Source organism: Rhinolophus sinicus, linkage group LG04, assembly GCF_036562045.2.
Source record: "Rhinolophus sinicus isolate RSC01 linkage group LG04, ASM3656204v1, whole genome shotgun sequence".
Lineage (NCBI taxonomy): Eukaryota > Metazoa > Chordata > Mammalia > Chiroptera > Rhinolophidae > Rhinolophus > Rhinolophus sinicus.
The window spans coordinates 182,468,570-182,493,411 of NC_133754.1; the positions used below are offsets into that span (position 1 = coordinate 182,468,570).

At 46.4% G+C, this 24,842-nt stretch overlaps 1 long non-coding RNA gene across 1 annotated transcript; it reads right to left on the reverse strand.

Moving 5' to 3' along the window:
• Positions 1–575: 575 nt before the first annotated feature.
• LOC141571192 (uncharacterized) lies at positions 576–9,977 on the reverse strand. Its single transcript, XR_012495958.1, has 3 exons — positions 9,914–9,977; positions 3,698–3,832; positions 576–1,100 (listed from the first exon to the last, which is right to left on the reverse strand). It is a non-coding gene; the product is annotated as an uncharacterized LOC141571192 (long non-coding RNA).
• Positions 9,978–24,842: the final 14,865 nt, after the last annotated feature.

Genomic DNA, 24,842 nt, shown 5'->3' on the forward strand with positions numbered 1-24,842 from the left:
AAACCACCCTGTCTGTAGTGTTTTGTTATAGCAGCACACACAGACTAAGACAATCATCATCCCCATCTCACAGAAGAGTTTATGTCTGTCCCTCCTATCCCTACCCAGGGCCTAGCACATAACAGCGAGTGTGGAAGGAAGGAAAGAAGGAAGGGAGGGAGGGAGGGGGGGAGGGAGGGAGGGAGGGAGGGAGGGAGGGAGGGAGGGGAGGGAGGGGAGGGAGGAAGGAACACTACTGACAGTCACCCTCCCACAGCACGAGGGTCACACATGGAGTCAGGAGCCCATTACCTCCTGGAAGGCAGAGAGCTCAATCGTATGTGCTGTGGTCGCCATGCTGGCTCAGTGGAGACATCCCCAGACTGTTCAGTTGCTACTGTCTCCTGTTCCTCCTCCTCCCTCCCACCCCCATCATCCCAGCTGACCCTTCACTGGGTGCTTTCTATGTGCCCCAGACTTTGTCTACGGTTTGCTGCATGGGAACTCTTTTAATGCTCATAACAAACCCAGCTGAGGAAACTGAGGCACAGAGAGGTGATACCACGTACAGGGTCACGTGGGGGATGAATGATGGAGCTGACTTCAAATCTCGAGTCTGGATCCCAAGCCTGAACTCTTAACCACCGTGCTATTGGGACAACCTCCTCCTCCTTGAATCACGGAGTCTCTGGGTTGCAGCGCAGCACACGCTCTGCAGTGGAATGAAACTAGAAATCAATAACAGAAGGAAAACTGGAAACGTCACAAATATGTGGAAACTAAACAATGCACTCGTAAGCAACCGATGGGTCAAAAAAGAAATCACAGGGAAATTAGAGAATAGCCAGAGAACAAATGAAAACAAATGAAATGAAAACACACCAAAATGTCTGAGAAGTTTATAGCAGTCAAGGCTTACATTAAACGAGAAGACCGATCTCAACACAAAAGTTAACACATGCTCCTCATTTAAAAATTCAAGCATTGCACAATTTTATACTATACAAAGTGAAAGTTCAAAAAATAGAAATCCCCATGATGACCCTCCCAAGACATAACTTCTGTCAATAGCGTGGTATAAGATGCTTCAGATAGTGTTTTCAAGCTTGAAGTAATCGTATCTTTAAAAACAAAATGGAATAATACAACGTCACTTTTTCGTTGTTTTGTTTTACCCAACAGGGACTCCAGAGGCTGCTCCTTGCTGGAACATTCTCTGTGGTAAGGACATCTACACGGGATTTAGCCAATTCCATTAGGGTATGTTTGGGGTGTTATCACAGTTTTTAACTATTTCAAGCCACTCTACAGTGAGTACCCTGGTAAATGCCCCCCTGTGCGCTGGTGGGAGGGTCTCTGGGGGCTAATTTACAGAAGTAGAACCTCTGGGCCACAGGTCAAGAACATTTTTAACATTCTCTCTGGGAAGGCGAAACCAGCTTTGCTTAGAGAGGAGGAGATAGTCAGTTCTCCTATCCTCACCGCCCTTGCTGTCATCTGTGCCCAGCTAGTCCGTGTGAACCCCAACTGTTGTTTGTCTTGTCCTGCTGAGTGGTGCCTGACCCTCGAGAGTGACCCAGCCTCTTGTGGTGATAGCCCCGCTGCTGCCATTGGGATCCAGAAATTGACCATTCTCGTGAACAATATCCATCAGTTGGCTGAGGCCAGAGCACTTCTCAAAACCCCAGTGTTTGCTTTTTTACTCCAATGTCCAAGTGAGCGCTTGGAGAGAGGCCAGGGCTGGTGTGCATGAACCGCCAGGCCCCAGTTTTGAGGTGAGCAGTGCCCAGGCTGGCCTCTGATTAGCATCTCCACGCATGGGTAGCTGGGCTGGCTGAACTGCCTTCCAGAATCCAGTGAGTGGCTTTTTCCCTGAATCATCATGACTCCCTCAAACCCAGCACTAAAATGATTAGTGCCCTTCCGGGCCACTTGGTAGCACACATCTCCTGCATCCACAGGTTTGTCCTGCTGCCACCTCAGAGAGCTGTGTGGATTCAACTGTGATTGAATCCCAGTGGGGAGTCAGGGCAGGGTCACAGAGAGCTTGGCCAGTCACCTGGAGGCCCAGGCAGGGTCCTTATCATGCCCTGTCACCTTTGCCTTGGGTAACCTTCAGCAAAGCACGTACCTAATCTGGGGCATGCTGTACATGCTGTTCCCTCTCACCTGGACCTCTGCCCTCACCGCTTTACCTGGCCTACTTCTTGTCGCTCTGTGGACCACAGCCCCAATGTCACTTCCTCAGGGAAGCCCTCCCTGATTCCTCCAGGCAAGGACAGTCCCTTTCTAGAGAATCTTAGAGTACCAAGCTTGCAGCACTTAAAACAACAGTGACAGCTCATGATGTGGGTCGTTACTATTTATGGCTATTTCCTCCCAGGTAGTGAGGCCTGGGAAGTGGGATGTGTGCCTTAGTCTGTATCCCAGTGCCTGGAACATTATCAGGCACACACTAGTGCCCAGGGGGCAGTGGTTATAAGCATGACTTCAGAGCCAGGCCGCCCAGATTTGAATCTTACCTCTGTGAACTAGGGCAAGTTACTGAGCCTCTTTGTGCCTTAGTCTTCCCATCTACAAAATGGGAATAATAGTACCTACCTCTTGGAATTGTTAGGAGAGTTACATGAGTGGATATATGTGAGGTGATTGGATGGGTTCCTGGCCTACAGAAGGTGCTAGATGAGTGCTAATGTTAGCATGAAATGCTAGTGGTTAGACAAGGTTCTCCAATGTTCCATCTGTGTCTGCAGGCATTGATGCTGCCTACTCAGCATCCTCCTGCATGGAAATTGCTTAGCATGTCTTTTTATGATAAAAAGCATGCTTTTAATTGTGACTTGTGGTGGTTGTGTCCGTGTTTCAGCTGTGGGCCTGGAACTCCGGTGGTGATGAAAAGCCCCAGGGAATCACCTTTATTCTGATTCTTTTGTGCTACTCTGTGTGTATCTTCCCACACTGCTCCTACTGACAAAGCCTGACCTTCCCTTAAATAACCGAGTTCAGATTCCTCAGAGGGCTTTTGCCATCCTTGTTGGGGCAGAGATTTGCTGCTCTGGGGCAGGTGTCAGAGCAGGTGTCACCAGTGACGTGCTATGGCACAGACCTAGGTAGGGAACCACTCCATGGGAGGGGGACTGGAGCAGGCTGGCTTGCTAATGTTGGGCCCCTCGGGATAGCTGCCACAAAGGGAGGCATTATGCTGTCTGCAGGCTAAACCAGCCAATCAGATTTGCTCTGTTTGCAGCATGTAGTGGACAATATTTATCTAGAGGTCCAGGCCATGCCCACCCCTTCTCTGAGAACCCCTTGAGAGCTCCTTAGAAGGCATCGTAGTATACTTGACCCTACCCCATTGGCTGACTGGGTACCACATGACCCAGGATGGGCCGATTGGATTCTACCTTGGAAATTTAGCTCAGAACTAGTCTTCATTGGCACAGGAACTACCCTCAGGGGTAGCCATATGCCCAAAGAAGCAGAGAATGAAGCAGATAGTCCTTGGCAATAATAACTCAGGAGGGTCCTATTTTTTTCCAGGTCCTTGTTTTGGTCCCTTAGGAGCTGGGCTGCACCTCCTCCTCTTTCTAAATTCCCTAAAAGCCAAACATGATTGCGTGCCCCTTACTCATGCAAACCCTGTACACATTACCCCTCCTTGCTGGCCCTGACTCTGCAGAGGAAATGCTCAGGCCCCTTCCGTGGGTGATTTACTTACTGGTCTAGCGCATGCTGACCCCTGGGCCTTCCGGGAAGCATCTGCAGGGCTGCTCTCGTCACTGCCCTGGGAGCCGCTGTGCTTAGGGACAAGCTCACAGGAAGCCCTAGAGTCTGGGTCACCTCCTGCCTCCGGCTGGAGAGGATGGACAGAGAAGAGGGAAGTTAGGCCCTCTTAGGGCGCTTGTTTGGTTTTCCTCTTGCAAAAATGGAAATTGTTTTTTATTCATTATAATTATAAATACAGGTGTGTGGTTGTTAAAAAAAAATTACACAAACAGAAAAGTTTAAAGAAAAAAGTCTACTTCACCTCTGATCCCATCACCCAGAAAATGCACACGTGCAAATGCCTTTTTTTTCCCCAGAAAGGAAATCAGATTGTATATATTGTTAGAACATGCCTTTTTTAAAAATTTAGTAATGTAGCAAGAGAGCATCTTTCTTAAAAATAGCTTTATTGAGGTGTAATTGACATGCAATAAACTGAACATACTTAAGGGTAGAGCATGTTTCAACATAGGTATACACTTATGAGCCCATCACCGCATTCAAAATGGCAAACATATCCATACCCTTGAAAGTTTCCTTGTGGCATTCTGTAATCCTTCCTGCCACCACCACCCACCGACACACACACACACACACACACACACACACACACACACTCACTCACTCCAGGAATCACTGATCCTGCTTTTTGTCACTATAGATTAGCTCTCATTTCCTAGAATTTTATATAAATGAAGTCATATAGTATGCACTCTTTTTTGTCTGGCTTCTTTCACTTAGCATAATTATTTTGAGAGTCATCCATGTCGTGTAGATTAATAGTTCATTTCTTTTTATTGCTGAGTAGATTTCATTGAGTGGATAGACCACAGTTTATTTATCCACTCACCTGTTGATGGACATTTGAGTTGTTTCCCATTTGAAACTGTTACAAATAAAGCTGCTGTAAACATTTATGTACAAGTTTTCATATGGACCTATGCTATTATTTCTCTTGGGGGAATACCTCAGAGTGGAATGGTGGAATCATATGGTAAGTGTATGTTTAACTTTTTAAGAAAGTGCCAAACTGTTTTCTAAGATAGTTGTACCATTTTACATCCCCAGCGACAAGCAGTGTGTGCGATTTCCAGTGACTCTGCATCTTTGCCAATATTTGATATGATCAGTCTCTTTAATTTTATCTATTTTAATAGGTGTGTAGTGGTGTCTCATTGTGGCTTTATTTTGTGTTTCCCTGGTGACTGTGGAGTAGAGCATCTTTTCGAGGCCATCTTTGTACATCACTAAATGTAGCTCTACCTCATTTTTAATGACTGTGCAATTCTATGCCATCGCACCCATCCTCTCATTTCATCAAGACCCTATTGATGGACATTTTGGTTGGCTTTGACATTTTGCTGTTCTACACAATGCTGTGGTGCACAACCTCGTGTGTGCATTATTTGCATATTTGTCTGTTTCCTTCGTGTAACATCGACCAGTACAAAGAATGCACATTTTTAAGGCTTTGGAAACACATCACCAAATAGCTCCCCTGGAAACTTGCACCCATGAAAGCCCATTGGCAGTATGTCAGAGACAGTCTCTGCTTTTAATTCCAACAGAAACCTCCAGAGTGATGACTGGCAGGGTTTGAGGAAGTCTTTCAAATATGACCCCATGACTTTTGGCCAGAAGCCAGAAATAAGGGCAAATTGGCCACAAGACTCCCTCAGAGTGGCCTTGGAAAATCGTTAAGATGGCCTGCAGGAGGGGAGGCTGTGCAGGGAGGGCTGGGGAAGGAGTGGCGGAGCTGGGGTCAGGCCTGGGGTCAGCCCTGCAATGTTCACTCCTGCCAGTGACCTTGGGCCAGATGGTTGACCTTTCTAACCACAGTTTTCTCAAATGGGGAGTAGAACAAATAATACTAACCCCCACGTATGTGAAAGCCCCTTTCAAACTCGGAAACATTCCACAAAGGTATGTTGTGAGGAGCCTTTGTTTCCTCTCTAGAAATCTGGGTGACATACACGTCTTCCTGGGCTCACATCTGCCTGGTGAGGATGGTGAGGATGGGCAGGCCGAGGGAGGGAGGGAGAGGAGGTGTGGTCATCAGAAAAATGGCCCCCTGCAAAGGTGTCCACATCCTAATACTGGGATTAGTGCGACGATGGTAGGTTACATGGCAACGACATTTAAGGTTGCAGATGGAATTAAGGTTGCTAATCAGCTGACCTCAAAATAGGGAGATGATCCTGGGTTACCTGCGTGACCCCAGGGAATCACAAGGGTCCTTCAATGTGAAAGATGGAGACTGAAGAAAAAACAGAGATGGCAGCATGGGGAGAACTCAGCTTTATGTTGTTGACTTTGAAGATGGAATGAGGGCCCACGGACCAATGAATGCAGGAAGCTCCTAGAATCTAGAAAAGGCAAGGAAGCAGATTCTCCCCTAGAAGCACCAGAAGGAATACAGCCCTGCCGACACCTCGATTTATCCCCAGTGAGACCCATTTTGGACTTCTAACTTCTAGAACTGTAAGATAATAAATTTGTGTGTTTTAAGCTACTAAGTTTGTGGTATTTGTTACAGCAGCCATAGGAAACTAATACAGGAGAACAAATGGGCCCCTATGGGCTGCAGGAATGACTGGGAAAGGGACTGGAGCACCTCCACTCCCCAATTCCTGGTGGGGGGAACGGCAGCAGTAAAAGTTTGGCGGCAGGTATCCTTGTGTCCTCTGGGCAACACTGAACAGTGTTCTTTGCTTCAATGTGGCTTCATGCCAGGGGACAAAAAGAGAGAATCATGCCAGGCTGGAGGCAAGGGGAGCCACTGAGGGTTTCAATCCAGGCAGGGAGGTAATGAAAACTTGCTTTTAGCAGCAGGGAAATGAAAGAGCACTGAACTTGGAGTCAGAGAACAGAGTCCAAATCCCAGCATTGCCTCCCTGCTGACCTTGGGGCAAGTTACCAGCATGCTCTGGATTTGGACTCCCCTCTCTGGATTTGGGGCTATTTCTGGGGTTCTTCCCAATTGAGAAACACATCTGGCCCAGACTAATCAGGCTTTTGGTGGATCAAAGGGAATTCTCCAGCCTAACACCTGGAGGTTGGAGAAAGTGTAAGAAACAAACACATAAAGCAACGTTTATTGAGCACTAACGACTTCACAGGATATTATCTAATCTTCTCACCATCCTGTCAATGGCTCCCCAGTTTAAAGGTCGACAAGGTGGCCCTGAGGCCCTGCAGATATGGTCCTGCTGACTCCTCCAGGTCTCACCTCAGACTAGTCTCCCCTTCACTCCCTGCTTCAGTCTCTTTCAGTCCCAGAAGGAATGTGAAATGCCACTCCCACCTCAGGGCCTTTGTACAAGTCATTCCACCGAATTGCCATGCAGTTCACCTGCCCTCTACCCTCGGTAGCGCCTCCATGCTCAGGTGTCAAGTCAATGGCCATTTAGTCACCCCACTCTCCAGCGAATTCAGGTTGTGTACTTACACTGCATTTCAGGTGACATAGCCCCATATGGAAGTACATAAAAATACATATCTCTGCGGTTCCAGATTGGCCTCTGCCTCCCACTAGACCATGGGGCCAATCTGCCAGGATGCCCCTTCAGGATGTTTGCTGAAGAATTGATAGATAGATAGATAGATAGATAGATAGATAGATAGATAGATAGATAGATAGATAGATAGACAGATAGATAGATAGATAGATAGAGATGATAATAGATGATAGATAGAGATGATAGATAGATAAAAGAAAGAGAGAAAGGAAGGAAGGAAGGAAGACTGTTTGCTAAGGAATAAACAGAGCCCAGAGGTTCATGTTATCATCCGCATTTTTTCAAAAGCAGCTACAGGCTCACAGAAGATCAGAGGTTTGTCCAAATCACAAGGCGAACCTGGAAGGCTCCTCTGTTTGCAGGAGGTGGAGCCAGGGGCTGGGGCCCGTCTTTGCCAGAGGGTCCCTGTGTGTGGGGTCAAGGCTGGAGGAACTGGGCCTATCCTTGAGGCAGGTCTGCTTGGGAAGCGCCTTCAAGGCAGCACTGAAAGAGGATGTGCTGAGCACAGCCGCCCAGGCAGAAGAGGAAGGAACTGAGATGGGGGTGGGGTGGGGGGCTGGGGCCCCAGACCCTGCTCCCTGCAGTCACAGCAGATCTTCCCCCCCATCCGGGCCTTCACCCTACCCTGCCCACTTCTGCAACATTTTCACATGTTCACTCTGGCTGATGTTGCTGTTTAAGTGGCTCTTCAAACTGGGTCTCATCAGATATAGACAAGGGTTGGGAGCCTGGCCCCCTTTACCCCTGAGGTGGGAGAGCAAGTTGGGAAGACCATTGTGGAGGGTGATTTGGCAATATCTGTGAAAGCTTTTGGAGTGCGTACCTTTTGACCCAGCAATTTAACTTCTGGGAATTTATCCTAAAGACACTTTAATGTCAGTAGGCAATGATATTCACACAAGGAGGTAGCACTGCTTGTCCTGGCAAAGAACGACAGGGCACCCAATGTCCGTCAGTAGGAGACAGATATGTAAATTATGCTTCAGTGATTCCATGGAAAACCGCAGTCATTAAAAACAAATGAGCTGGGGCCGGGCCGGTGGCTCAGGTGGTTAGAGCTCCATGCTCCTAACTCCAAAGACTGTCCGTTCGATTCCCACATGGGCCAGTGGGCTCTCAACCACAAGGTTGCCAGTTCAATTCCTCGAGTCCCGCAAGGGATGGTGGGCTGCACCCCCTGCAACTAGCAACGGCAACTGGAGCTGAGCTGCGCCCTCCACAACTAAGATTTAAAGGACAACAACTTGACTTGGAAAAAAGTCCTGGAAGTACACACTGTTCCCCAATAAAGTCCTGTACCCCTTCCCCAATAAAAAAAAAAAAAAAGAAAGCTATGCTAAAAAAAAAAGAGAGCTGATCAATATGAACTGACACAGGAGGATGCTCATGATATATGCATGTATTAAGATTTTTTTAAAGTTTCAGGACAATCTGTGTTTCTGTTATCTATTGCTGAGTAACAAACCACCCCAAAACTGGCTCAATCATATGCTTGCGTTCAACTGGGAGCTTGGCTGGGCTGGAACTTCCAAGATGGCCTCTTATCCCCCAGGGCCTCTCTCCACGTGGCCTCTACTCGTTCTGCAGTCTAGCCTGCGCTTCCTTACAGCGTGGCAGCTGGATTCCAAGAGGGGAATTGTAAGAGGACAAGCCTTAAAGTGCAAGCCTTTATTGCGCCCCTGTTTGCATCATGCTTGCTAATGTCCCCTTGGCCAAAGCAAGTGACATGGCCAGGTCCAAATTCAACGTGAGAGGGGCCTGGGTGCTGGGAGGCAATATGCAGTGGAGGCCGTGATAGTAACAATCTAGCACAATATATGTAATTAGATAATATTTTATTAAGAAACCATACATGTTCTTAATAAAACACCACCTTACATATATATCGTATAACATACATATGTATGTATGTATGTCTATATGTATATGCATTGATGAGAGTCTGAAAGATGATTTAATAAACTGCTAACAGTGGCTAACTTTCAGGAATAGAAATGGGTAGGTAAAGGGGGACCTTTCAATTTTTACTTTATACTTTTCTTTAGGGTTTGAATGTTTTTAAAATGACATGTATTATTTTTGCAATAAAAAATGTTTAAATATGCTGTGAAGACCTCTGCATGTCATTAGATAAAAATTTTCAGCACAACTTTTGGTAGCACAGCTTCATTCCCCTAATGCTGGACACTTAGGCTGTTTCTGACAGTTCTGCCATTGCAGGCCACATCCTCCGAACCACATCTTTTCACAAGTTTTAAATTATTGCCTCAGGATAAGTTCTAAGGAAAGGAACTGCTGAGCTGGAGGTTAGAAACATTTTAAGAATGTAATACTTTATGCCAGATCGTCCTGCCTACTGGCAGACAGCTTCTCCCAGTCCACCAGTGGTCTAGAGGAATGTATACTGTGGTCCAGTCTGGTGTCCACCCTTATAAGAACTTGGTGCCCATTTCACAGATCAAAGAACTGAGACCCAAAAAGAAGCACTACCGAAACCAACACAGTACTATGCAGCCCAGGGGACACCAGCTCAGCCGGGGTTTTTTTCTCCCCATCTAGCCTCTGATGCCCCACCCCAGGCTCTGCCTCCCCTCTTGCTCAGTGCAAAGTCCTACCTCCTCCTGATGGTGAGTGGGCTGGGCCCTGCTTACCTGCCTGCCTCTCTTCCCGTGCCACCTCTGCCTTCACCATGACTTCCACCCAGATTAACCTGCTTTCACTTCCCCAAACGAATAAAATGATGCTTGGTCTCTGAACCTTTGTACACTCTGTCCTGTCTGCCTAGAACACCCCTCTTGCCACAACCCCCACCCCACTTCCTCCTGGAAGCCTTCCATGATCACACAAGGGGAGGATCAATAACATGGTCACATGTGCACTGCCGGATTTTCCATTCATTCATGCCTGCTTGCATTCATTTACTCACCAAATGTTTCTTGGATGCTTGTTTGTACCGTTTATTGGATGCTTGTTTGTGCCAGGCACCAGGTTGGGCAGCAGGGATGCCAGAACGAACAGACCCTCCCTGCCCTGAGGAGCTCACATCTCAGTCTGGGTTGCGAGAGGGAAGGGAAGGGGCAGGGACAAACAGTGACAGTCCATGTGTGAACTGGGCTGGGCATGGGCCATATGCACATGGGAGGCAAGTAATCCTCCAGCTCAAATAACACAAACACCCATTTAAAAGGGGAAAATCTCTCAGAGCCCCAGAGATGACACAGATTATTTCAATTATCCTGTTCCCTAAATATGTATGAACTTGATAATCATACTAATTCCTGTTTATTGAGCCCCTGCTATCTATTAACTCACCAAATCCTTACCACCACTTAGGAGGTAGGCATTATTATTGTGCCCATTTTGCAGAAGAGGAAACTGAGGCTCAGAGAGATGAGTTGTTTTCCCAAGATGATGCAGCTGGGAAGTGGCAGAGCCAGGATTTGGACACATGCAGTCAGGTTCCTGAGTCCTGTCTTCTTGGCCACTACACTACAAATTAAGCACAAACCAAACTACAAGAACACAGCATTCAAACTGCCGCACAAACTGAATGTGACAGAAGATGATGTTTTGAGGGAATGAGGTTGCCCCCTCCACCGTGTTGAGTTCAGCCTGGGTGTTCCCCAGGGGGCCCTGGCTTGCCCACTACATTTCTTTTTCCAAACCATAGGGAAATCGTCAGATCTTCTCTTTTGCTTGCCATAACATCACCTTTTTAAATTTTTAATTTAATTTTTGGAACAGATAATACTTTCACTTTAAGATCTTTGTTCCAAAGATCTTAAACACTACATACCAATGGATAGACAGAGATACAGTTCCCTCCCCTCTCCTCGAGAATTCAGTCTTATGAGCTTCTTGTGTGTCTTGAGGTAGTTTACGCGATTACAAATATATAGTCTGTTTTATCTCTCATTAAAAAAAACACAAAACACAGTCTGCTACCACATCCGGTCTCCACGCCAAAGGCTCTCAGCGACCGTTGCCTATCAGTAGGGAAAGGACTTCCTCATTCCCCTTCACAGTTGCGTTGTGTCCCCTGCCTGTCCCTTGCCAATACATGTGAGCGGTGGTCCTGACCTTCACAATTGCCCATTTTGGTAAGCAACCTTTTTATGGCCCCCAGTGATCCCACCTCCTGGTATTTATGCCTCTGTGTGATCCCTGCCCTGTGAGAGAGGGCCTGGTCTCAGGACCAGCTCTTAATGAATAGATACAGTGGAAGTCATGGGATGGCTTAGAGGGCCTATGTGACACCCTACTAGCAAGAGGTTACTAAGACGCAGCATCCAGCACCCGGATCCTGGTTTCTAAATACCATTCTCCAATAAAGGTAATCAGGGCTCCTTCGAGAAATCGCTGATTCTAAGGCTAAGACAGGGAAAATAGACGATGAGCCTGGAGCATCTTGTAGTGCCAGAAAGCAAAGAAATACTCAAAAGACAAAAGGACAGGAGCATGTCAAAGGGACACAGGATCTGACCTGAATGAGCGCCCAATGGCCAAAGACAGAACAATTTAAGCAGCAAAATAAATAATGTAGTATTGGATTACACCACAAAGGATTAAAAATAGATATGATCCATACTGATATAAGTAAATGGTTGAATACATAGATAAATGGGAGATTGAAACAAATCATCCTTACAGAAGAAGTCCAAATAATTTATGATACTCCTCTGGGAGGTAGAGTTTAATTTCGTACCCATTAAGTATAGGCTAAACTTAGTGACACGCTTCCAAAGAACAGAGTACGGAGAAGGAAAAAATCTTAACCTTACAGTGGAGAAAACTGTCAGACCATCTTAACCAAGAGGAGGTTAATTTCATTCCTAGGTGATGTCACATGTGCATCATGTATCCCCTAATGAAGAGGGCACTTCACCCACTTCTGTAGTATCCTACCCCCCAAATCTGTAACCCCAACATAGTTATGAGAAGAACAAAGACAAACCCAAACTGAGGGACATTCCAGAAAATACTTGGCCAGTACGCTTCAAAACTCAAGGTTACGAAAAGCAAGGAAAGACGGGGAAACTGTCACAGACCAGAAAAAATCAAAGAGGCGTGACAAAATGTAATGTGATATCCTAGACTGGATTCTGGAACAGACAAGGAACATTAGTGTAGAAATGAGTGAGATCTGAATAAAGGTTGGGGTTTGGTTAATAACGATGTACCAAAGTTGGTTTCCCTGGACAGATGTTCCATAGTAAATTAAGATGATAATATTAGGGGAAAGTGGGTGAGGATATACAGAAACTCTGTATTATCTTTGCAATTTTTCTGTAAATCTAATGTTATTCCAAAATAAAAAAGTTTATTAAGAAAAAAGTGATTGGGGCGACCGGATGGCTCAGTTGGTTAGAGCACGAGCTCCGAACAACAGGGTTGCCAGTTCGATTCCCACATGGGCCAGTGAGCTGCGCCCTCCACAGCTAGATTGAAGACAACGAGCTGCCGCTGAGCTGCAGGAGGGGCGGCCGGGTCGTTCATTTGGTTAGAATGTGAGCGCTTAACAACAAGGCTGCCGGTTCATTTCCTGCATGGGTGGTGGGCTGTGTCCCCTGCAACCAAGATTGAAAATGGTGACTGGACTTGGAGCTGAGCTGCGCCCTCCACAACTAGTTTGAAGGACAACGACTTGGAGCTGATGGGCCCTGGAGAAACACACTGTCCCCCAATATTCCCCAATAAAAAACTAAGAAAAAAAAGTGATTAACCCTTGGACACTGCTGGTGCTATGGAAAACAATATGGAGCTTCCTCAAAAAATTAAAACTAGAACTACTATATGACCCAGCAATTCCACTTCTGGATAACTATCTGAAGAAATTGAAGACACTAATGCAAAAAGATATATGCACCCCTATGTTCATTGCAGTATTTTTTGCAATAGCCAAGATGTGGAAGCAACCTAAGTGCCTATCAATAGAAATGGATAAGGAAGATGTGGTGCACACCGTGTTACCCCGAAAATAAGACCTACTCCAAAAATAAGCCCCAGTTAAGATCATCAGCCAGACGAATGCATTTAGTATGTATGACAATGTTCCAGAAGATGACATGACTGTATTTGAATACATGTAGATTGTTGTACATGAAAAAATAAGACATCTCCTGAAAATACGCCCTAATGCGTCTTTTGGAGCAAAAATTAATATAAGACCCGGTCTTATTTTCGGGGAAATATGGTAAAGACCTGGTCTTATTTTCAGGGAAACACAGTACATACAATGGAATACTACTCAGCCATAAAAGAGAATAAAATCTTGCCATTTGCAACAACATGGACGGCCTAGAAGGTATTATGCTAAGTGAAATAAGTCAGGCAGAGAAAGACAAATACCATGTGATCTCACTTATATATAGAATCTAAAAAGCAAAATTAACAAACAAAACAAAACAGAAACAAATTGATGGTTGTCAGATGGTAGGGGACAGGGGATGGGCAAAAAAGGTGAAGGGATTAAGAAGTACAAACTGCCAGTTACAACAATAGCCATGGGGATGTAAAGTAAAGCATAGGGAATATAGCCAAAAATATTGAAATAACTATATATGACATGAAAGTAATAATATTAATAATTACAAGTACAAAACAAAACCAAAAAAAGAGAAGGAAATAACTATATGGTGCCAGATGGGTACTAGACTTGCCGTGGGGATCCTTTCCTAAGGTATATAAATGTCTAATCACTATGTTATTTTTATATACCTGAAACTCATATAATACTGCATGTCAACTGTAAGTGAAAAAGAAAAAAGTAATGGTGTCACTTCTGAGATTAGATCACAGAACGATTCTGGCTTTTGTCTTGCTTGCCCTCTCTTGCTTTTTTACTTGCTGGCTCTGATAAGACCCACGTGGCAGGAGAGGCCAACAACCCTGGAGGAACGGAGGCCCTTAGTCCAACGGGCCGTCAGGAACTGAACGCTGCCCACAAGCAGGTGTGTAAGCTTGGAAGTAATTCCTCCCCATTTAAGCCTTGAGATAGGACCGCAGGCCATGTTGATACCTTGATTGCAGTTTTGTGAGAGACCTTGAGCCGAACTTGACCTTGAGCCGAACAAAACAAATGTTTTGTTGTTTGTTGCTGCTGAGTTGTGGGGGGTAATATGTTATGCAGCAATAGACAACTCATACAGTTCCCCTGTCTTTGTTATTTTCTCTTTGTGACTAGAGCCCTTGACGTAGCCCTCACCTGGCTCAGACACAAGCAGAAACGCTGAGGCAGGCCAGGCTCCAGCGTCCACGTGGTCCACTACGGAGGCTGGCAGTTTTACTAGATTATTGAAATAAAACATTCAAAACTTGAAAATCCTCAGGAAACACCGTTTGAAAAATACCACTCCCCTGCTTTAATCCTCCTATACGGTTGTCGTGCGGGAGACCCGGCGGGGTCTCTGCTCCCGCTCCCCATACAAGAACGCAGGATATGGTGAGGCCAAAAAGGAACACCCACGGAGCCATAGGTAGGGGAGTCATACCACTATATTCTCTCTGGCGGCACTATACTCTCACTGGAGGCTGGATCCACACTGTCCGCAAACCGCCATCCACTGCTTGCCAGCCCAGCCGCCACCTTCTTGCTAGCCCCCATTCTTTCTCTCTTTGCTAGCACAGCCACAGCAGTTATATTAGTGGCCAATGGCTCACTGGTTACAGCTGACGGCCAACTAGCCACAGCTGATGGCCATGCAATCACAGTTGATGGCCATTTACTACCTGAGCCAGCACCTGTCTATGTGAGGCCGAGAGCCTGGAAACTTCTTTCTGGGGCTCTGCCCCCACAACGGTCTCACTGCTCTTCACATAGAATCCAGATTCCTTACTGTGGCTTGCAAGGCCCTCAGGGTGCCCCCACCGACTCTCTGAGCTCCCTTTCCATGCTTCCCCTCCCCGTTGTCTAGGCCCCTGGTCACACCTGTCTACCTGTCCCTGCCCGTGCCTGCCTCAGGGCATGGGCACATGCCATGTTCTCGGCCTGGTATGTCTTTCCCCACATCTTTCCATGGCTGCTGGCTCCTTAGGATTCAGGCCTCAGTTCAAATGTCACCCACTGGGACAGGCTGCCCTGAACATCCATCCTCCGACCCCCTGTGTCCCCTCGTTCTCTCAACCACATCTTCCTACTTTAGTTTCTTCCTAGCATTGATCGCTATCTGAAATTACCTTGTTTGGTTATCTGTGTATGTTTTCTTATTTTGTTGTTAGACAGGCAGTCGAGTTCAAATCCAGTTGAGTTCTGGTTTGAATCCTGCCTCTGCCGCATACTAGCTCGGACCTTGAACAAGTTATCTAGCCTCTCTGAGCCTCAGCCTCCATATCTGTGAGGAATAATAATAATAATAATAATACATTGGGTCATAGGATTGTTGGGGGAACTCAGAGAATAAAGTGCCTGACCTATGCCTGGCACGTTGTAAGCACCCTCCATATATGTTTGCTGTTGTTATTATTGTTGTTGTTATTATTATTCTCTGTCTCCCACCTTCCCTGAACAAAAGCTCTATGAGGGAAAGGACTTGGTCATTTGGGGGTTTTGCTCACTACTCTATCCTTAGCACAGAGCCTGGCACACAGTAGGGGGTCAACAAACACTTGCTGAATGTAAATGAATGCATGAACAATGTGGAGTAAGGATTAATGAGTCAGGCAGACCCCTTAGGAGCAGTGTGACCTTGGCTGAGTGGTGGCACCTCTCTAAAGGCACCCTGTGTGGGGCCTCTTCAGAGAGTGAATGGGAGCGTCCCGCACTCCTTTGGGGCAGGCCTCCAGTGCAGTTCCTGGTATGCAGGCGGGGCGTGGGGCGCAGCAGCCATCATGCTTCTTGACCTTGGCGCTGCTGGCTTGCAGATACACACGGATGCACATGGCGGTTTGCAAACAATTCCTGGGGCTCCATGACCCCGAGTTCATCCTCAAACAGCCCCACCCTAGGGGATGGGTCCTGCCCCTGGGAGGAGAAGGCAGTGGGGGGAACCAGATCAGAAGGCTGTGTTCCTGACTGGCGGCCCTACCTACCGCCCCAGACAGGCTGGGCCTGCCTCAGTGGAGAGTTAATGCTTCTAGAATGTGCCATATCAACACTTCCTTCCTCTGGGTGGCAGCAGTGCCTGGGGGCTGCAGAAGGGCCTTGTGACTTATATCCCTGTGACTGAGGGTCTCGGATAGGAGAGCACAATGAAAGTGGATAGTCAACCTGGGGGCAGTGGGGTGGATGGTCCCAAGGTCATTGAGGAGGAGCCATGGCCAGACTGTGCCTGAGTTCTGACCAAATGAAATGTGTGCAGAAGTGACCAAGCTTCATTTCCAGACCTGATCCATGAAAAATCTCTCGCTTCATCCTCTATCCTCTAATATCCCCCATCTGCCAGCTGCATATCTATGCCCAGGGCTACCTGAGAAGCCACATGTGACAATAGCAGAGCCTCAGTCAGCCAGACCCCCAATGGCTCCACGGAGCAAAGCTCTTCTCACCACCATCCCTGCAGCTGATTGAACTTTACAAGACTGAACATTGAAATATCAAGGGTTATCGGTTTTTGAAGCCAATTTACTATGTTTTCCTATCATGCTCATCTTAGTCAAGTCTTTTAAAAAATATTGTTTTTGTCCACCAGTTTACCAAACTAAGACAGATACTTTGTAAAAAGTTCAAACATCACAGAAATGAATGAAGATCCCCAGTGCTCCCCCCACCCCATGTTTCTGCAACAGAGAGCTAACCACTATTAATACTGTGGATGTATTCTTCCAGATTTTTTTGCTCTGCAATGTCAGCATATTTTTATACAGAAAAACATCACACAGTACACATTGTTCTGCATGATTTCCTTTCGCTTAGCAGCATACCTTGGATATCTTTCCACGTTTGGACACGGATCTATTTCATGCCTCTTAACATTGACCTGCATTCCATAACAGGTGTACACTGAGTGCATCTAATGGGGTCCTGTGTTAGTTATTTACTGCTGTATAACAAATTATCCCAAAGCTCAGCAGCTTAGAACAACAAACATTTATTATCTCAGAGATTCCGAGGGTAAGGAATCCGGGAGTGGCCCAGGTGGGTTCTTCTGGTTCTGGATGTCTTATGACGTGCAGTCAAGCTGTCGGCTGGGGCTGCCGTTTTCTGAAGGGGCTGGAGAATCGGCTTCCGGGCTCACTCCTGTGAGTGTTACAGGCCTCGGTTCCTTGCTGGTTGTGGCTGGAGACTTCAGTTCCACGGGCTTCCCCGTAGGTCACCTGGGGGTCCCCATGCTGTGACGTTGCTTCCCACAGAATGAATAATGAAAGAGGCCAAGATGGAAGCCACAGTCCTTTATTACCTCAAGTCAGAAGTGACACACCATGATAGCAGACCGCTCTGCCACGGTCACTCAGACCGACTCTGGTACATGTGGAAGGGGCGTCCCAGGGCTGAATACCAGGCATCGAGGGACAACACTGGGGCTATCTTGGAAGCTGCCACTGCAGATGCCGCTAATGAAACGTGTAGATTTCCCCTTATCTATGTTCCAAATACTGCTGCCGTGAACCTCTTTGCTTGCTTCCTTTTGCACACCTGTGGGAGGGAGGTTTTCTGTGGGATACATTCCTCTGGGAAATATACACGCATCAACTCACTGGGTTCTCATCACGCTGCAGGGAAGCAGAGACAGTCCTGTGCCCACTTTGTAGATGACCACAGGGGCTCAGTCTCCTCGGCTCAGTCCCACAAGGATTCTCAGCACCCTCGGGAACACAGGGGCCTCGGTATGAGTTTTCTAGATAGTCTCTTTTGATGGGAGACGAGAGTCAATGAAGCTGAGCAGCGAAGATGACCATAAACCACAATAACATCAGTTGCAGCCCTGCACCTGCTTTAGGTAAATGAAAGGTGGAGCAGGGCCACCACCCCATCACACAGATGAGGAAACTGAGGCTCAGAGAGGCAGAGAGCCTCAGGCTGTACAGGTGGTCAGTGACAGAACCATGGATCATACCCATGTCTCCTGACTCCTCCCAGATTCCCACCAGCACAGTGCCAGGCACGGAACACACATCAGCTCCAAAGAACCTGAGGAAGTCAGCTCTATTCTACTTCCCATTTGACAGAAGAGGAAAGTGAGGCTCCAAAACAAGAGGTGTGAAAATGCTGCAAAAGCCACAGGCAGGCCATGGCCATGTGCAGATTGGTGGCTACTGGGGGCTCTCCAACAGGGCCAGAGGAGAGAGGAAGGAAGGAGGAGGCAGGGCCTTACATCAAAGATTAGCTCCTGATACCCTGTTATCGAAAATTCATATCTGTGAGGCAGAACCGGAAACAGGATGTGGGTTTCCCTTTAAGGGGCTGTGCCCCAAAAGGACAAGTACCAGCAGATACATGTAAACACTGTGGGAGAGGCAGTGCTACTAAGTGTCAGAGCACAGGGTCTGGAGTCAGACAGGTTCCTAGCTGTGTGACTGCAATAGGTGGCTTGACCTCTCTGGGCCTGTTAGAAGGGCTGGTGAGATAGCCGCTAAGTAAATGGTGACAAGGGCTCTTTGCAATAATAGGAAGTGGGAGCAATTCTTTTGCCAAAAGAGGAGGCAAAACCAATGGACTGGATTGGCCAGATTTATCCCCCTCCCCACCACAATAACCACTGGCAGCCCTGTACCGCAGACACCCTAAACAAACACACTGTTGTGTAAAAAGAGTGAGCTTGCTCTGTAAGTACAGCTTCCAGACAAGTCCCTAGACCCTCCCCACCACCACCACAATTTCCTTCCACATTGATGCCTCCAGACTCCTCTTGTGGGGCTGCCCTGTCCTGAGGCCAGCCCGGCCTGGCTGCTGACCCAGGCACTCACAGCTGTGTTCACGGGACCTGCTGAGCCCCCAGCTACCATGCCCTGCCCTGCCCTCTGAGGGCTCTGCCTGGACCCCGTAAGTGTGACCTGCATTTAGGAGCTGCAATCCAAGCTCTCAGTGATGTCCTGAGCCTGGGGTGACAGTAAGGAAGGGAGAGACTAGGTTCAAGAGAAGGACACTGGATGGGGGTTAAAGGCCCAGGCCTAAGTCTAACTCAGCATTAGTCTTGCTGTGTGACTTTGAGCAAAGCCCTGTCTCTCTCTGGGCCTTACCACCGAAGGGACAGGGACGCTAAAAGGAACTCTTTCAAACTAATCACAACAGAGGTAACACACTCTGGAGTAAATAGCCCCGGGGTTTTGACTCTTGTCTATCACTTACTGGCTGTGTGACATTAAGGAAGTCACAACCTCTCTGAACCCCAATTTCCTTGTCTCGAAAATCTGAATAATCATCCAGGGTTGTTTAGAATATTAAACAAAAACATGGGCAGGAAGCACAGTGCTTTAGCCACAGGAGTTCAATAAACAGCACCTGTTCCAATTAGCTCACTTTATTTTTCTTTAAAATTGTTATTGTATCGCAATAATGCCACACTTCAGTGACTCTAGTCCATCAGTTGTAACATGTATCGTTAAACACACTGCCAGTTATGGCTGTCAGGCGCACCATGGATTGTTAAAAGATGCATCTCAATTTTAAAGACGTTACAATATGAACAAATGGGCATCTTAGAATTGATAAAATATGGTATGAGCATGGGAAAGCAAAACAGACTAGTGTTAAAAGGAAGAGAACAACACACGGTGGTTTCCTGTCTGCTCCTCCCTAGTGTCCTCATGACACCTTCCCAGAAACAACCACTTTTGACTCTTTGAGTTTTGGGGTTTTTTTCCTAGCACTTATGCATCTCATATTTCTAATAAGCACATACTGCTATCTTTTGATACATTTGGTTTTTTGGGGGTTTTCTCTTCTTTTAAAAATTATTTATTTTTTCAGTTACAGTTGACATTCATTTTATATTAGTTTCAGGTGTACAGCATAGTGGTTACACATTTATATAATTTATGCAGTGATTCCCCCCCCCATGAGTCTAGTATCTACCTGGCACTATTTGATACATTCATTTTAACCATTAACTACTACCTGCCTACTATCTACCTGATAAAGGACTTAGCTCTCCTCCCCCACCCATTTCCTCTCCTCCATCATCCACTGTGGAAGTAAATGTTACAACTGAGATTAAATCCCTGGTCACACTTCAGATTTGTACACATTTTTGTGCAACTCACTGAATATATATAATACCTCAATAAAAAAAATCACTGTCTTTACATTTTTCTTACGTAAATATTATTCATAGCTTAGCATGTATCCCTTTCTTTCTTTTTGTTTTTCCTGAAATTAATACTTACTTTTTATTACAGCTTTATTAAACTATAACTGATGAAAAATTAACTGCACATGTTTAAAATGTACAGTTTGGTAACTATGGGTATAAGTGACCACCCGTGAAACCGCCACCACCATCCAGACAGTGATTAGATCCTTTACCCCCATGAGTTCCTCATACCTCTTTGTAATCCTGTCCTTCTTACCCTCCCGGATGCCCCACCCCATTAAGGCAACCACCGAACTACTTTCTGTCACTGTAGATCAGCTTGCATTTTCTGGCATTCTATGTCAATGCAATCACACAGTATAAATTCTTTTTTGTCTGGCTTCTTTCACTCAGCCTCATTATTTTGAGATTCATCCGTGTTGTTCACATGTCGATAACTCAATGCTTTTTATTGCCATGTACTGTGGCATGGACACACCACAACTTGTCAACCGTTCACCTGCTGCTGGACATTTGAGCTCTTTTCGCCTGTTATGAATAATGTGGTTATGAACATTCCTGAACAAGTCTTCATGTGGACATATGTTTTCATTCCTTGTGGGTAAATACCTAAGAGTAGATGTGTTGGGTATGCAGGAAGTGTAGGTATAACTTGATAAAAACTACAAAATTGTTTTCTAGAGTGGTTGTTCCACTTCACATTCCTACCAGCAGGATATGAGAGTTCCGATTGCTCTGTGTCCTCACCAACACTTGGGATGAAAGTCTAACTGTGCCAGTGGGCGTTTAGTGGTATCTCCTTGTGGTTTTCATTTGTACTTGCCCCATGACTAATGCTGTTGAGCATTTTTTTATGAGCTTATTGGCTATTATATGTCTTCTTTTGTGAAGAAACTGTTCAAATATTTTGCCCATTTTAAAATGGAGTTGTTTGCCTTATTACTGAGTGTAGACATCTGTATATTCTGGAGACAAGTCCTTTGTCAGACATACGTATTGCAAATATGTATTTGTTCATTCTCTTAACGATGACTTTTGATGAGCAAAAGTTTTAAATTTTGATAGAGTCTGACTTATCAAGTTTTTCTTTTATAGTTTGTGCTTTTTGTGTCCTAAGAAAGCGATGGCTTAAAAAAAATCTCTTGACTGTCGTTTCAGTAGGAAGACAAATTTGGCAAGTATGAATAATTCATACCTTACCAAGGAACTTCTCTTAGCTCATGTTCTTCAGTAGGAAATTCTCTCACACCTTGATTTGCATCTCCTTCCATCATGGGAGGTCAGACCGACATGGTAGAAGGCGTAAACAGATCTAGCTTTCACTCTTGGCTCAAACCACTCACAGATCTAAGCCTTGGGAAAGTCCTTTCATCTTTTGGGGCCTCAGTTGCCCAATCCAGAGAATAAGGGAAATGTCATGACCTTGGGTGGAGGTGGCAAGGTCAGACACGGAGAGGGTTATCACAGGGCTTTGGGCTCTGCAGGTAAGCCAGTGGCCTTCCGGGCAGCTAGGGGAGGACTTTCAGCCATCTCAGACCTTTACATCAGGGCTCAGGTTTGACAGGTTCTCACATCCTCACTGCTTGGGAGGGAGACTGAAGCCAGAAAGGGAAAGGGAAGCAGAATCACACAGCAGGGCAGGGCCCTTGACTTCTGTCCCAGAACTGCCTCTGGGCTAGACGGGCTGGTAGAACTGGCTATGTCCTCTCTTAGGGGTGACGGAAGAGCCTGCTCCCCGCCTGGACGGGATACTGCTGAGGTCTCCCTCCAGCCTCACCCATCCCCATCCTCCAGCCTGGAGCTCTCTGGGCTGTGCCCCGGTCTGCGCCTGTGGTTGTCTAGCGTCACCTACAGGACACATGGAGAACGACATGCCCCACAGTTTCTCTGAACCCCTATTCCTGAAACTCTCGGGTGGAAAGGCGCCCCTGGACGGAGCGCCCTTGTGGCCCCTTAGAGCTCCGCGTCCGACGTCGGTCCCTTGTTGGAGGCTCCCCATAAATCCACAAAAAGTATTGAATCAAATCTAGGACACCTTCAGTTGAAAGATGCACCATTTATTTTTGTGCCACTAAAAAAGAAAAAAGCACTACCCAGTGAAATATGACACAGTACTTCCTTATCACTTAGAAATTTTATTTTATGCTATTGAAGGTGTCCTTTTAAACTGAGACATTTTTTAAAATCGTGTATCACTATGGTGCATACATAAAAAGGAAACTGTGATCAAAATAATGTAGTGAACGGTATTCCTGAAATTTTTACACGTGCAGAGTCTGACTTTTCTGCATCACTCTTTCATTCAGAGTCATTGAGGTCTGTGTTCTTCCAGATAATGTTGTCCAGTGTCATCAAGACACTCTTGTCTCAGGGATGACCTCCCAAGCTGCAAGTTTTGATGTGCATGTAACAGGTATTGACGGATATGTCACAGTTGTTACCTGGTCACTGCAGTTGTAAAATATGTCCTGGTTTCAGAAATGTTAAAATGCGGAGTGGAAACACACCTTAGGAGGGATATGCTGTTAGCACTGCTTGTTTAACAAAATTACTGAGGTGCCTGCTCTATACCAGGCCCGTGCAAGGGGCACGAGACACAGCTCCAAAAAAAACTGTCTCATCCCTGCTTTCAGGGAGCTCACAGTGCCACAGGGAGACAGACATCAAACAAATAATCACGCAGACACAATTGTTTAATGACTACAATTGTGCTCAGAGAGAGGTCAGTAGAAGGGGTGACGATATGGAGTCAGAAGGCTTCCCTGAGGAAGTGGCATCTGACCTCTGATGAATGACTAGGTCCTAGCTAGGGAGAGAGGCTGAAGACAAGCAAGGCAGAGGGAAGAGCATATGCAAAGGTCCTGGGGTTGGGAGGAGGAGTGTAGGGGCTCCAGTATGGCTGGAATGTGATAAATGAGGGGGAGAGTGGCAGGAACCAGTGCTGGAGAAGTGAGAAAGGGCAGATCAGGAGGGCCTTTTTCCAAAGTACAATGGGAAGCCATTGTAGGACTTTAAGTTGAGATAGAAACTGAGGTGCAAAGGGGCTAAATAATGTGCCAAGTCACAGAAAGTGATGGAGACAGAAATGGAAGTCAGGTCTGGCTGGTTCCAGCACCCAAGCTCTAAATCCTCATTGGGGGGGCCAGAGGGGACTGACTATCTGATTCACCTCCTCACTGTCCAGCTGAGGAGACTAGGGCCTAGAAAAAAGAACAGGCTGAACCTGAGTCACACAGCTGAACAAGGGCTAATCTGGAACCCAGGTTTCCAGTTTCCCAGGTCCCGCCACTAATACCCCATGCCACCAAGACCTCCTGACAGAAGTGGTTTAAGGGGAGAGGCTCTTCTGTGAAGATCTGCTGTAAATGGTGGGAGGGTGTTGTGAATCAAAATGCTGATAAGAAAACTGGGAACTTGAGAAATAAACTACGTCTTAGGTAAGGGTCTCTTGGGAACAAGTAACAAAAATCACCTGGGTTAGTTACCACAAAAAGTGGAAGGGGTCATAAAAATAAGGGCAGGCAGTGGGGCAGGAGGGCTCGCACGATGGGGGTCAGGGCTGGAAACTTTATGGAACCATGGTCATTTAGGTCATTTATGTCGGACTCTCTCAGTCCTGCCTCTCCTCGCATGTTCCCTCCTTCCTCTCCCTCTGCTGAGCAACCTTTTCTACTTCTTGGTGTGTGAGGTGTAAGAAGGTTCAAACAGCCACAAAGACTGAGCAGGTCTCTGGATCTCAGTTGCAAATTTTGGGGAAAGAAAACCAACTGGCCCAGCTTGGACCAGGTATCCTCTCCTGGTTCAGTCAGTTGTGGCCAGATGGGCGGAATCATGTGGTTCGAACAAGGAGGAAGGATAGTAGAAAGGAGAAGCAGAGGTTGGCCAGTGTTCTTGAATTTGAGGTTTAGTCAGAATCACATGGGAGCTTGTTCAAAATGCCACCGGAGTGCACACACATGCCCAATACCACCAGTATCTCTTTCCATTGGTCAAAGGTGGGGCTCAGAAATATGCATTAACAACCCCAATGGTCCTATAGCTAAAGACCCTTGGGTTATAACTTGAGAAACAGCTGGTCTAGGCAAATACTCTGAAGATATTTTGACCTGGAATTTGAATTGCAGATCCTTAAGGTGGGGAGAAAGCATTAGGACTCTTTCAGCTGCTAATGACAAACACTTGCTTAAAATAACACAAGCAACACTGGAAATTTGCAGGTGCTGTAACTACCCTGTTTCCCCCAAAATAAAACCATGTCTTACATTAAGGTTTGCTCCAAAAGACACATTAGGCTTTATGTTCAGGGGATGTCATCCTGAAAAATCATGCTAGGGCTTATTTTTCAGTTAGGTCTTATTTACGGAGATTCACGGTAGCAAATCCAGGAAGGTAG